The 10,823-nt window shown below is 34.9% G+C and overlaps 1 long non-coding RNA gene across 1 annotated transcript; it reads right to left on the bottom strand.

The window, feature by feature from the left end:
• Positions 1–8,979: 8,979 nt before the first annotated feature.
• On the bottom strand, positions 8,980–10,344 carry LOC143579672 (uncharacterized). The gene is made up of 3 exons (XR_013143502.1): positions 10,261–10,344; positions 10,028–10,081; positions 8,980–9,033 (listed from the first exon to the last, which is right to left on the bottom strand). It is a non-coding gene; the product is annotated as an uncharacterized LOC143579672 (long non-coding RNA).
• Between the last annotated feature and the right edge of the window lie 479 nt (positions 10,345–10,823).

Raw genomic sequence — 10,823 nt, 5'->3', positions numbered from 1 at the left:
ATTTGAATTGTTTCTGGGTAAAGATTGACTTTGATTTGGAAACAAATCAGACCTCCAAATTTCTCGAAAGTTTGTTGCAACAAAAACTGGAAACTTTGGAGTATTCGACCAAGATCAGTTCCATTAAAACCTTAGTTTTCGGCTAAAATTAGTTTTCGGCTGAAATCTGCTCAAAATCAGAGATTTCGGTCAATTGATTTGGTCAACATACCTAGTTTTCGGTCAAACAGCTTATCCACACTTTGAGTTCTCGGCCAAAGGTGGTTTTCGGTCAAAGAGCTGGTCAACGTTGGTGTACTCTGGTTCTCAGTCAGCAGAGGTTTTTGGTCATCTGAGTTTTCGGCCATATCTGTTCTCGGTCAAAGTCAAGTTCTCGGTCAGCAGAGGTTGTTGGTGTTCTCGGTTAAAAAAAAAATTTAAAAAATTCAAAAAATAAATAAATAAATAAAAAATTGTGTGTGCGTTTAGTAATAAAAATTCTATGTCTTTCAAACTTCACTCTCGCTTAAAATTATGTCGGTTGCTCAAGTTTGAAGAATATATACTTGTATATGTTTGGTCCGGTGATCTACTTGTAGATTCACAGGATAGCCATTTATCTAAAGACTGAAAGCATCTGGGGCGTTTGTGATGTGTTTATGTGTTTTGAATTCTTTCGCTTAAAATCTTGTCAGTAATTCCAAGTTGGAGGGACACGTATTATCATATGTGTTTTGGTCCTGTTAACCACTAGTGGTCATACAGGATAGCCATTTACCTGAAAATTGAAGAGTGACCGGGGTAACTGAGTTCTTAACATGTTTGTCTTCTGTAATTTTATGGGAAGTGATATTAATATTCAGTCAACGGATTTTTAGAAGCTTTAAAATATTTTCAAATGAAAATTGATCCAACCTTTGGAAAGTGATAGATAAATTGTTTCTGTGTGCCTAACGGGTGAAGTTATTAAGCTTAAAAGGCTCTAGAACAGTCATTGATGTGTATGGTACTTTCAACGTTGCGTAAAAGTTAAAGTGATATAAACTAAATTTGCTAAACTTAATGTGGAGAGTCATTTTGAAGATAGGTGCATGTCTCCAGATACATCTCTCCGAATGATAGGCAGAAAAACAATTACCCAGTCATACACGAGCCCGTTAGTGTCTTGATCACCAAAATATTGTGCTATTATGTTTATTATTATTAAAAAAAGGAAAAGATGAAAAAAAAAGAAAAGATGAGAAAAAAAAAGGATGAAAAAAAATAAAAAAAAAACTTATTATGAGTATGTATATAATTTGTGTTGTTAAAAAAACTTTATATTTCAAAAGCTTAAAGGGTCAAACCAGAACTACAAAGATGGGGCACACAAGTAAGTCCTGTCATGTCTCGAATGAAAGGCTTGTCAGTTTACTGGCACTAAGTCCAACGTTCAACCTTAAAGCTTAGATTTGCTTTTATATAAAATCTTTTAATCAAGCACTAGGGGGTTGGAGTCAAACTGGGGTGATCTGGGGAAAGCCAAATACGCTTTGAGAAGAGATAGGAGGCATCACAGGTCCATGAGTGATGTCCATCTAAGCTTTATGCCTAACTGTTAATCATATCACTGATGCGATGAAAAATCATGTTAAGTATGGGATACACGCTATCAACCTGTCTCTTATTGTCATAATAATGCTGAACATGAATCCTTGTGACAGCACTTTAAAAAATATGATTCCATGTTCGGATCTTTTCATAAAGGCGGCGTTTTATCAAAAACTGAAATTTGATCCCAATTTTTAGCTAAATTTCAAGAAGACCGGGTGATTAAATTTGCTTTATTTATTGTTTTTTAGTTTTATTTTCGTTCATCTATTTTATTCTTTACTTCTTGATTACTCTTGTCGAAACAAATGTGTTAAGAAATTGTTTTGAAGTTTTCAGCTCATGAAATCTGATATCGATTTTGTGTTATAGTTGGTTTAGCTGTTATGATCTCATTTCAAGTCTTTTCAAGAAAATCATTAAATAAAACAGAAAAAAAAACATAAAAATTACAAAAATATGTCTGTCTTATTTTGTTTTATTTGATTGTTTTCAAAAATATTTTGGTTGATCTTTCTATCGAAGTTGATTGTTCTTTCAAGACTGATTTCTTGCAACGGAAGCATATGAAGTATCTAAGATTCAAATTGGATGATGCTGTCAAAAATGGGGAGATAATAGATTATCGGATGCAGATGCTGAAGTTGTTGATCGCTGAAGTTGCTGATCACTGAAGTTGCTGATTATGTTCTAGTAAGGATTTTGAAGATCTTGAAAGCATCAGTATAAGGGCAAAATTGTTGGGTCATAATTTGGTTAGACTGAAGCATATCAAAATGCCACGACATGATCAAGAGTAAAGTGATGTAAACGAATAAGAGTTGAAGAATTACATTGGTGTAATACCGAAACCAAGGGGGAGATTTTTGGGTCCATATTGGGTGGTTTGTACTTAGTTATATGTTTATTGGGCTTAGTGTTGGACTATGCATGTAAACCGAGATCACTAAGGGATCTCAGTGGGCTTTGAGCTTTACTTTGGGTCTGATTGTTAGCTACCCTATATATAGAGAATACATGTATAGGGTTTAGGGCTGCTAGTTCAGCAGAGAGTGAGCAGTTGTTTAGAGCCACTATAATCTCTAGAGAGCATTGTATTGTTTGGCTAAGTGGTTTATGTATTTGACGATTGATAATATAATCGTATGCATTGAAACCATATTACGTGTTTATCATATTCATACTGTTCATCATTGTTCTTGAATCACCACGTTAACTAGATTCCACATATTTGACGTGTGTTGGTTGATATCATATTGTAGTGATCCAGATACGGGACTTACAGAGGTCCCAACCATCACCAACATGGAAGGTAATTTGGACAGTAGTAGCAAGTGGACTGTGGATTCGGGTGCTACCGGTCACATAACCCACCGGTTAGATTGGTTTAATAATGATCTGAAAAACACATGTGAGTTGCCGATTACTATACCTAACGATTCATCCATTCCAGTGGAGGGAAGAGGGTCATTCATCCTACCAAACGGGATACGAATTAATAATGTTTTACACGTCCCAACGTTTACTTGCAATATGTTATTTGTCCGTCGTTTAGCAAATGATTTGTAGTGTGCAGTAACTCTTTTCCCTCAATTTTGTGTTATGCATACATTCAACAAGAGAAGGTTGATTGGGGTGGATAAATGCAAGTAAGGACTTTATCAAATGAGCATGGTGGGAAGCGAGAGAAAAGCAATGGCAACTATTAGTGAATTATGGCATAAGCGTCTTGGACATGCTTCATTTGGAAAACTTTGTCATTTGGTACAGACAGTGCGGTTTGTGATTCTTGCACCAGGGCTAAATTTGCCAGATTAACTTTTCCAATAAGCTTCAGGTGCCAACTACTTTTTAACCATTGTGGATTATTTCAGTCGGTCTGTGTGGGTGTTCCTATTATAACACAACCCACAAGCTAGTGACTGTTTGATTGCTTTTCACAAAATGATTAATACACAATTTAATAAAATAGTGAAAAGAATTAGAAGTTACAATGGTGGTGAATTTACATCAAACAAAATGCTCAATTTTTACGTTGAGCATAGTATTCTTCTAGAGACCACACACCCCGCAACAAAACGGAGCGGTGGAACGAAAACACCATCATCTCCTCGAAACAGCAAGCACTTTGAAATTTGAAGCTAATTTGTCCACACAGTTTTAGGGAGAATGTATCATGACGGAAACCTACATTATAAACCGGCTTCCTTCGGAAGTCATTGAAAACCATAACCCGGTTATGGAAGTTTAACGGTTTTTGGGTGCCTTGCGTATTATTGTTGCGCTGAAATAAGGGGTGAAAAGTTTGAGGAACGGGGGAGACCATGAATATTCTTGGGTTATCTATGGGGGTACCAAAGGGTACAGGATTTATGATATGAAAACCAGAAAAATAATAGTGTCTAGAGATACATTTCCTCATTACTCACACATTGACAAACAGGAAAATGAAGAGCCAGAAATTTTTGAGTTTCCGACTTGGTATTATGAGGATCATAATCCACATGAAAACACAAGCAATATACATGAAGAAAATGGGCAAGAAATTGATAGTCCAAAACAATGATATGGACAAGAATATACATAAGGTTCTGTTGTCATGCAAAGTGATATAGGAAGTGACAATTCGCCATAGAATGAAGGGCCGCCCCAAGCGGCAGAACCCATGACCAAAGTGAACAGAACATGAAGAGCTCATTAGGGAAAACAAAATAGAACTCGTCCTGCTCGACTCAATGATTATGTTGTAAATCTCCCACCAACTATTGATCCAGATTTATTTGAGTCAGTCAACAACATTCAATGGTACATCATACTGCCAATTCTATCTCTTATCATAATTTTTTGATTCACATAAACTTTTTTAACGGCCAGCTTAAATTATGAGCCAAAGACTTTTGAGCATGTTGTTTAGAATGAAAAATGGAGAGAGGCAATGAAGAAAGTATTGCAGGCACTCAAGACTAATAGGCCGTGGACCCTTGAGGATCTACCGAAGGGAAAACGAGCCATAGATTCTAAGTGGGTGTACAAATTAGAATACAAGCCAAACAGGGAGTTAGAAAGGTACAAAGCAAGGTTGGTGGCTAAGGGTTTTAATTAAATGGAAGGAATTGACTTCCATGACACCTTTGCCCGGTGGCAAAACTTGTCACCGTTCGTACACTCTTGTTAGTTACTGTAAAAAAAGAACTGGATAATTCATCATTGGATGTCAATAACGCACTTTTGGATGGTGACTTAGGCGAAAAATTTACATGAAGATCCCACAATATTTTGACGAATGGAAGGAAAGAAAGCATTACAAGCTAAAGTAATTTTTGTATACGCTGAAAAAGGCATCCAGGAATTGGTATCAAAAGTTTACTTCTACTTTGCACGAATTTGGCTTTGAACAATCTAAACCCGATCACTCACGTTTTATATTTAAAACAACAAGTACATTTATAGCGGCTCTTATTTATGTAGATGATGTTATCATGGTAGGTAACAACTCTAAGAAGATCTTTCAAAAACTTTGCATATTTAGGCGAGCTTCAATGAACGAGAGATTAATTTTTAATTGGCTAAACATATCAAGAAACTTCCCATACTCCCTCGTATACTTTTGATGCTTTAGGCGAGCGGGAAATGGGACACGAGCATGATCAATAAGAGGGGATACTGAACTCCCTTCCACTTGCTCTCTGGTTTGTGCGAAACTTGCTGGACCTAGTTTAGGTTGCACCGCCTGGGTGCCTCCATATCTATCTCCTCATCTACCAACTCATCTTCCCTATCTTTCTAAACCTCTCTACTAACTCTCTTTGAAAAAAAACCATACCATTACGAGTGGAGATAGCTTTTAATTGAGCAACCAGATTAGTTTGAGGAGTATCTGAAAGTTGACTCGGAGGCCTCTCTTCTAAACGACGAGCAATATCACCAACGGACCTCTGAATATCAAGAATGGCAGACTGATGATTCCTCAAAAGCAAATCATGATCGGTTAAAGTTTTTTGTGTGGTATAATCTTTAACAAGTATATGTTTCATCATCTCCTCAAGGCTTCCCATTCCACCACTCCAATCCGGCTCATTACTCACACCTTGCCAATTACTCAAACTATGAACATTCTGACCCCCGTAATACTGATCTTTCCCTCGGTTATAAGCAACTTGGAAACCGGGTGGTGCACCAGACGAACGCCAATTTCAATTACTTTGATTCGGGTTCTTATAGTTGTTCCAATTCGAATTGTTTTTTACTATTATAAGAATTTGGGAACTTGTTCTGACCAGCAAGAAAATCTACCTCTTGTTTCATCAACGGACACTCTAAAGTACCATGACCACCCCTGAATAACTCATACTTATAAACTTTGGCCTTGAGTTCCTTCACCTCTCTAGTTAGACTTTCCAAAGCAGCAGCCACACTAGAGTCCAGATTTGACGCCTCGAAAAGATGAGGGTGTACTAGTGACGGGAATGGAATTCCATGACGTGGACTTTTGGCGTATTATGGCTGGGCCAAACTTTCAAACATTTCATTGCACTCCGTAACATTCTTCCTATCCATCATATTACCCCCGCAACAGTGTCGAAACGAGTCTGTGTCAAAATGATTAGCGGCCGGCTTCTCTATTTACAAGTCCACTCTGGTCAAGGTCTTTTACTTCCAAATTGTGGTGTGGTGAATCTCATTGGGTACACCGATTCATATTGACTTGGGTATCAAGATACAAGACGATCACGGACCGGTTATGTTTTGGTTCTAGGAGGGGCTCCTATTTCTTGGAAATCAGAAAGGCAATCCGTTGTATTTAGATCTTCCGCTGAAGCTAAAGATCGGGATATGGCATCGACAGTTAGTGAACTTTTACGGGTTCGGTGGCTCTTGAAACATTAGGATGCCACGCAGACTAGCCCATCACAATTATTTTTGTGATAATGTAGTTGTCAAACACATAGCAAATAATTCGGTGTTCCATGAACGCACGAAGCATATCAAAATGGATTGCTACTTCATCATAGAACGTGTTGAGTCAAAGGATATTGAACTGTTACATATTGATACTAAGGAACAAAATGTTGACTTGTTCACAAAAACTTGACAAGTTGGGCATTTTTTATCTCCATGTTCTAACTTGCGGGGGAGTATAGAAATAAATAATTTTTCTTATTTAAAATTTTGTTCTTGTATTTAACCCTTTTAGGTATATTCGTTTTAAGCAATGATAATGAAATAAACATACCGAATTCCTAAGAGCTTGATGAACAGCTTGATTAATCTTTCTTGAACATCTGTAAAGGTGGTTTGAGTGTGTTAACTAGCTGGTCTAGGTAGTGAAGCATGAGCATGTTGTAGTGTAGGTAAGGCCTTCTGGGAGGAGTTCTTTCCGTAACCATATGGTATGCAGGTTTCGGCATGAACACTAGGATGAGCTTGTGACAGAATTGCACTTCAAGTTGGAGTTCATGTGCTATCCTAGCTTGATTTAATCAGCTTATATGATATGTCATACGTTGCTTATCGTCCAACTCATAAGACCTTATAATGGAAATCTAGCCCATTAAAGTTGTTTCATACATGTTTTTAGTTCTTTAGATAAATGCCACATTGCTATTTCAAGTGTAAGGTAATGAATTAAGTAACTTTTTGTTGATTTCCATAACTTCTCTAAAAAATCTTTGCACTTCTCATCTTGGTGTTCAACTTTTTCAACCTTGTGATTATTGATTCGATAGATTCAACTTGTTTATAGTTTATTATTTATTATTGAATGTGCTGAATTTAGTGTTAAGGTTTTCTTTTCCACTTTCTCTCGTATCAAATATCCCCCTCAAATTTCTCAGTCAAAGCATGTCATTATTCTTTGTTTGTCTTGTATTCTTTGATGTTTTGAGTGGTTGTGAGTGTAAGTTAAAGGGTGGAGAAAGAAAATGTAGTGATTTTTTTTGTAAATTGGGGGAAACAAAGTTTGCCCATATTTATTTTTTTTAATATTTGTTGAATTGGTTGTGTGTAGAGAAGAAGGAAAACTGTAATGATAAATGTATAAAAAAACATTATTTAATTGAACATAAAAGAGAAATGTAGTGTTTTTAGTGCTATTCTAGAGATGAGGATTAAGGATAGGTTGAGCGTAGTGGACGGCAAAGCAGACGATATTGGGGCAATTTTTAGGATGACCCCCCCCCCCCCGCCGCGATAAAAGGGGCGACAAGGGGTGGGCAACGTCTTTTTGTCGTCGGTTTGTGTTATGTGTTTGTTATATATATATATATATAGGGAGAGGATCATGAGAGAACTCCTTTTTATGGAAAGAACTAGAGAACTAATAATGAAATGTTTTTAATTTAATTAAAAAATATTTATAAATTTTTTTCTTTCATCCTTCTTATATGTTGTTATTCTTCACCACAAAAAAATAAAAAAATTAAAAAAAATTAACGAGTAATGCATATATGCAATACACCGACTTTTTTTATAATGCATATGTGCAATAGTGTGCATTTTGATATTTGAAATAGTGTTGAATAGCATATATATAGTTGTTTGTATTGTATATGTGCAATAGTGTTATATTATATATGAAAATTAAAAAAAAATCGATATAGTGCATATGTGCATTAGTGTTGTACTACATATATGCGATAATGTGTTTTGCATACAATTATTAGTGTCGTATTTGCATATATTCAATAGTGTGTATTTAGATAATGTATTTGTATTGTATTATATTCCATAAAACACTATTTAATATATATACAATACACATTAATGCACATACGCATTACATCGACGTTTTTTTAGGAACAATATCATCGTATTAGAAGGAGGAAAGAAAAAAAATCACAAAATAATTTTTTTAAAATAGTTAAAAATAATTCCTTACTAGTTCTCTTTTTAAAAGGAGTTCTCTCTAGATACCACCCCTATATATATATACTGGCTTTTAGCCTGCGTGTTACGCAGGTTATTTTAATTTTTTTTAATATTATTGTGAATATATTATTTTTTATATTAGTGAGATTGCATATTTCAACAAAAAAAATCTTCTTGATTCGACTTTTTTAACTGATATTAACGGTTCTACTCTTTAAAAGTTTTAACGATCGATTCAAAAAAAAAATACTACTTGTGAAAACAACAGGGAAGTTCGTTATTATACACATATTTGAGAAAGGTTAACAACTACCTTAGGAAGTCGTCAAACGCATTTTTGAATAGTGAGATGTCGTTGACCGAAACAACACGGGTAATACAAAACCGTGTAATACACACAGGAGAAAGTACAAAGGGAAATCTAAACAAACTTCCATACAAACAATACTGCACTCAAGTTTAGGTGTTACAGTTGTTCGGATACACTATTAGACTTGTCTGTCATTGTAGACCTTAAAAAAACTAACCATGTAGAATGCTAAACATCACTTTCTTTGGTGACCCCTCATCCTTTGCTTCAGCGTCATCATCCTCACCCTGAAACACGTGATTCAACATTATAAATAGCTTTAGATTTGAAGGTTAAAATAGTAATATTGATACCACTGATGATGTAATGTAGCTTTGGCTGCTCAAAATTTTACCTTCTTGCTATAAGATACGAAAATAACTAAATGTAAACTAAGTTCTACAATAATTGTAATATCAAAATTAAATGTTTTCTTTTCTAAAAATTATAAGCAATTCAATGAGCGGTGACTAATATTCATCCTTTTGCCTTTCAAAACATGTATTAGATTTTTATCATTTAGTAGAGAGGATCAGATTCACTGCTCAGAAGTAAATGGTAATTTTCTTGTGATATGATTTAGATTATATGGCCAAGATATTTGTTATTGGTAAACAGTTCAAAGACAACAATCATAGATCTATTCGGTTGCATTGCTTGGTTCATTTTCACTTTCAAAGTGAATTGTGCACTTCATATAAAGTCTTGTGAGGTAGGTTTTTTTTTTTCTTTTTCAATTTATAACTTCAAAACCTTTGAAATGAACAATATTTAGACCTGTTATCCTACCCAACCGAGTCAAACCAACCCGGCTCGTCCCATAAAAAAAGTTACATGTTTAGACCTACCCAACCAGCTCAAAGGGGTCGAGTGTTGTCAAATGTCTTTCTCTAAATTCTTTGTATTCAACGATTCAGAACATTATCATACTATTATTACCCTACCCCAAACGGTGCAAAGGGGTTGATTTTTATTATGGTTGCATAAACAACTCAAAATCAAACTGTATATGGATTTGTTATATATATGTGACATGTCTCACTTTATTTTAACTTCTTAAGTTGAGTATCTGCATCTGTTTATAAACATAAGTTGTTTAAATAAGTAATCCCAAATAATCCCTAAATTATGTTTTCTAAGTCATGGTCATATGTTGATGATAGCTAAAGGTTTTCTTGTGTGAAATGTCCACAATACCCTTTTTATCAATAGTATCAAAAAGAATCTTAGCCCATAACATACCAGATTCATCAAGGGGAGTAACATAATCATAGCTTGTAGTAACAAACTGGCTACCTGCAGTACATCCAAAATTAGTTCCTTCATGATGGTGTCAAAATATTAATTACCTTAGCAATTGAATACAAATCAGCTGGTCTATAAATAACTGCATCTCCATAGTGAACCATTGAACTTGATTCATTCATTTTTTTTAACTTAAATCAACCAAACAAAATAAAAATAGATAAAATTACCATCATGTCCAAGCTCTAGTCCACATCTTTGGTTTGTAATTTTTGTTGGGAGAAAAGTAGTCACGGTAAAAACCATTGCATGTGTTAATCTATTAATCTGTCAATGAAAAACATTTAATTATTGTTACAATTACAACTCATCAAGATTTGATCTCTAGAAATAGCATGCACTATATAACATTATTTTTCATTTTATGTATGCATGATGAAAAACCGCCCATGTGTCATTAATAAATCCCACCTGTAACCATTCCTCATATAAAATATCTTCAACAAAAAAACTATATGACAAATATATGCAGTCGTTCTTTATATATTTGCAGATAAAAAAGCATTCAAAATCTGAATCGCCAGAATCGCTAACCCACGACAACATCAATCGTACTGCCAAAGTTGATTTAAGCTTCTGAAAACAACAACTCACATGAATGGCTCGTATGCATAAGCTTCAAAAAATACATCTTGGTTGTTGTATAAAAGAAACCATGAAATTTGGGGTAATATTATCATTCAGCCAATCTTTAAAAACACACAAAAAGATAGTCTTTGAAACGTTGTTTTAA

The sequence above is a fragment of the Bidens hawaiensis genome, unplaced genomic scaffold (genome assembly GCF_021521415.1).
Source record: "Bidens hawaiensis isolate Kalapana, Puna unplaced genomic scaffold, B.hawaiensis_p1.1 tig00029900_1, whole genome shotgun sequence".
Classification (NCBI taxonomy): domain Eukaryota; kingdom Viridiplantae; phylum Streptophyta; class Magnoliopsida; order Asterales; family Asteraceae; genus Bidens; species Bidens hawaiensis.
The sequence above is the reverse complement of the archived record's forward strand: the minus strand, read 5'-3'. Positions and strand labels throughout refer to the sequence as shown.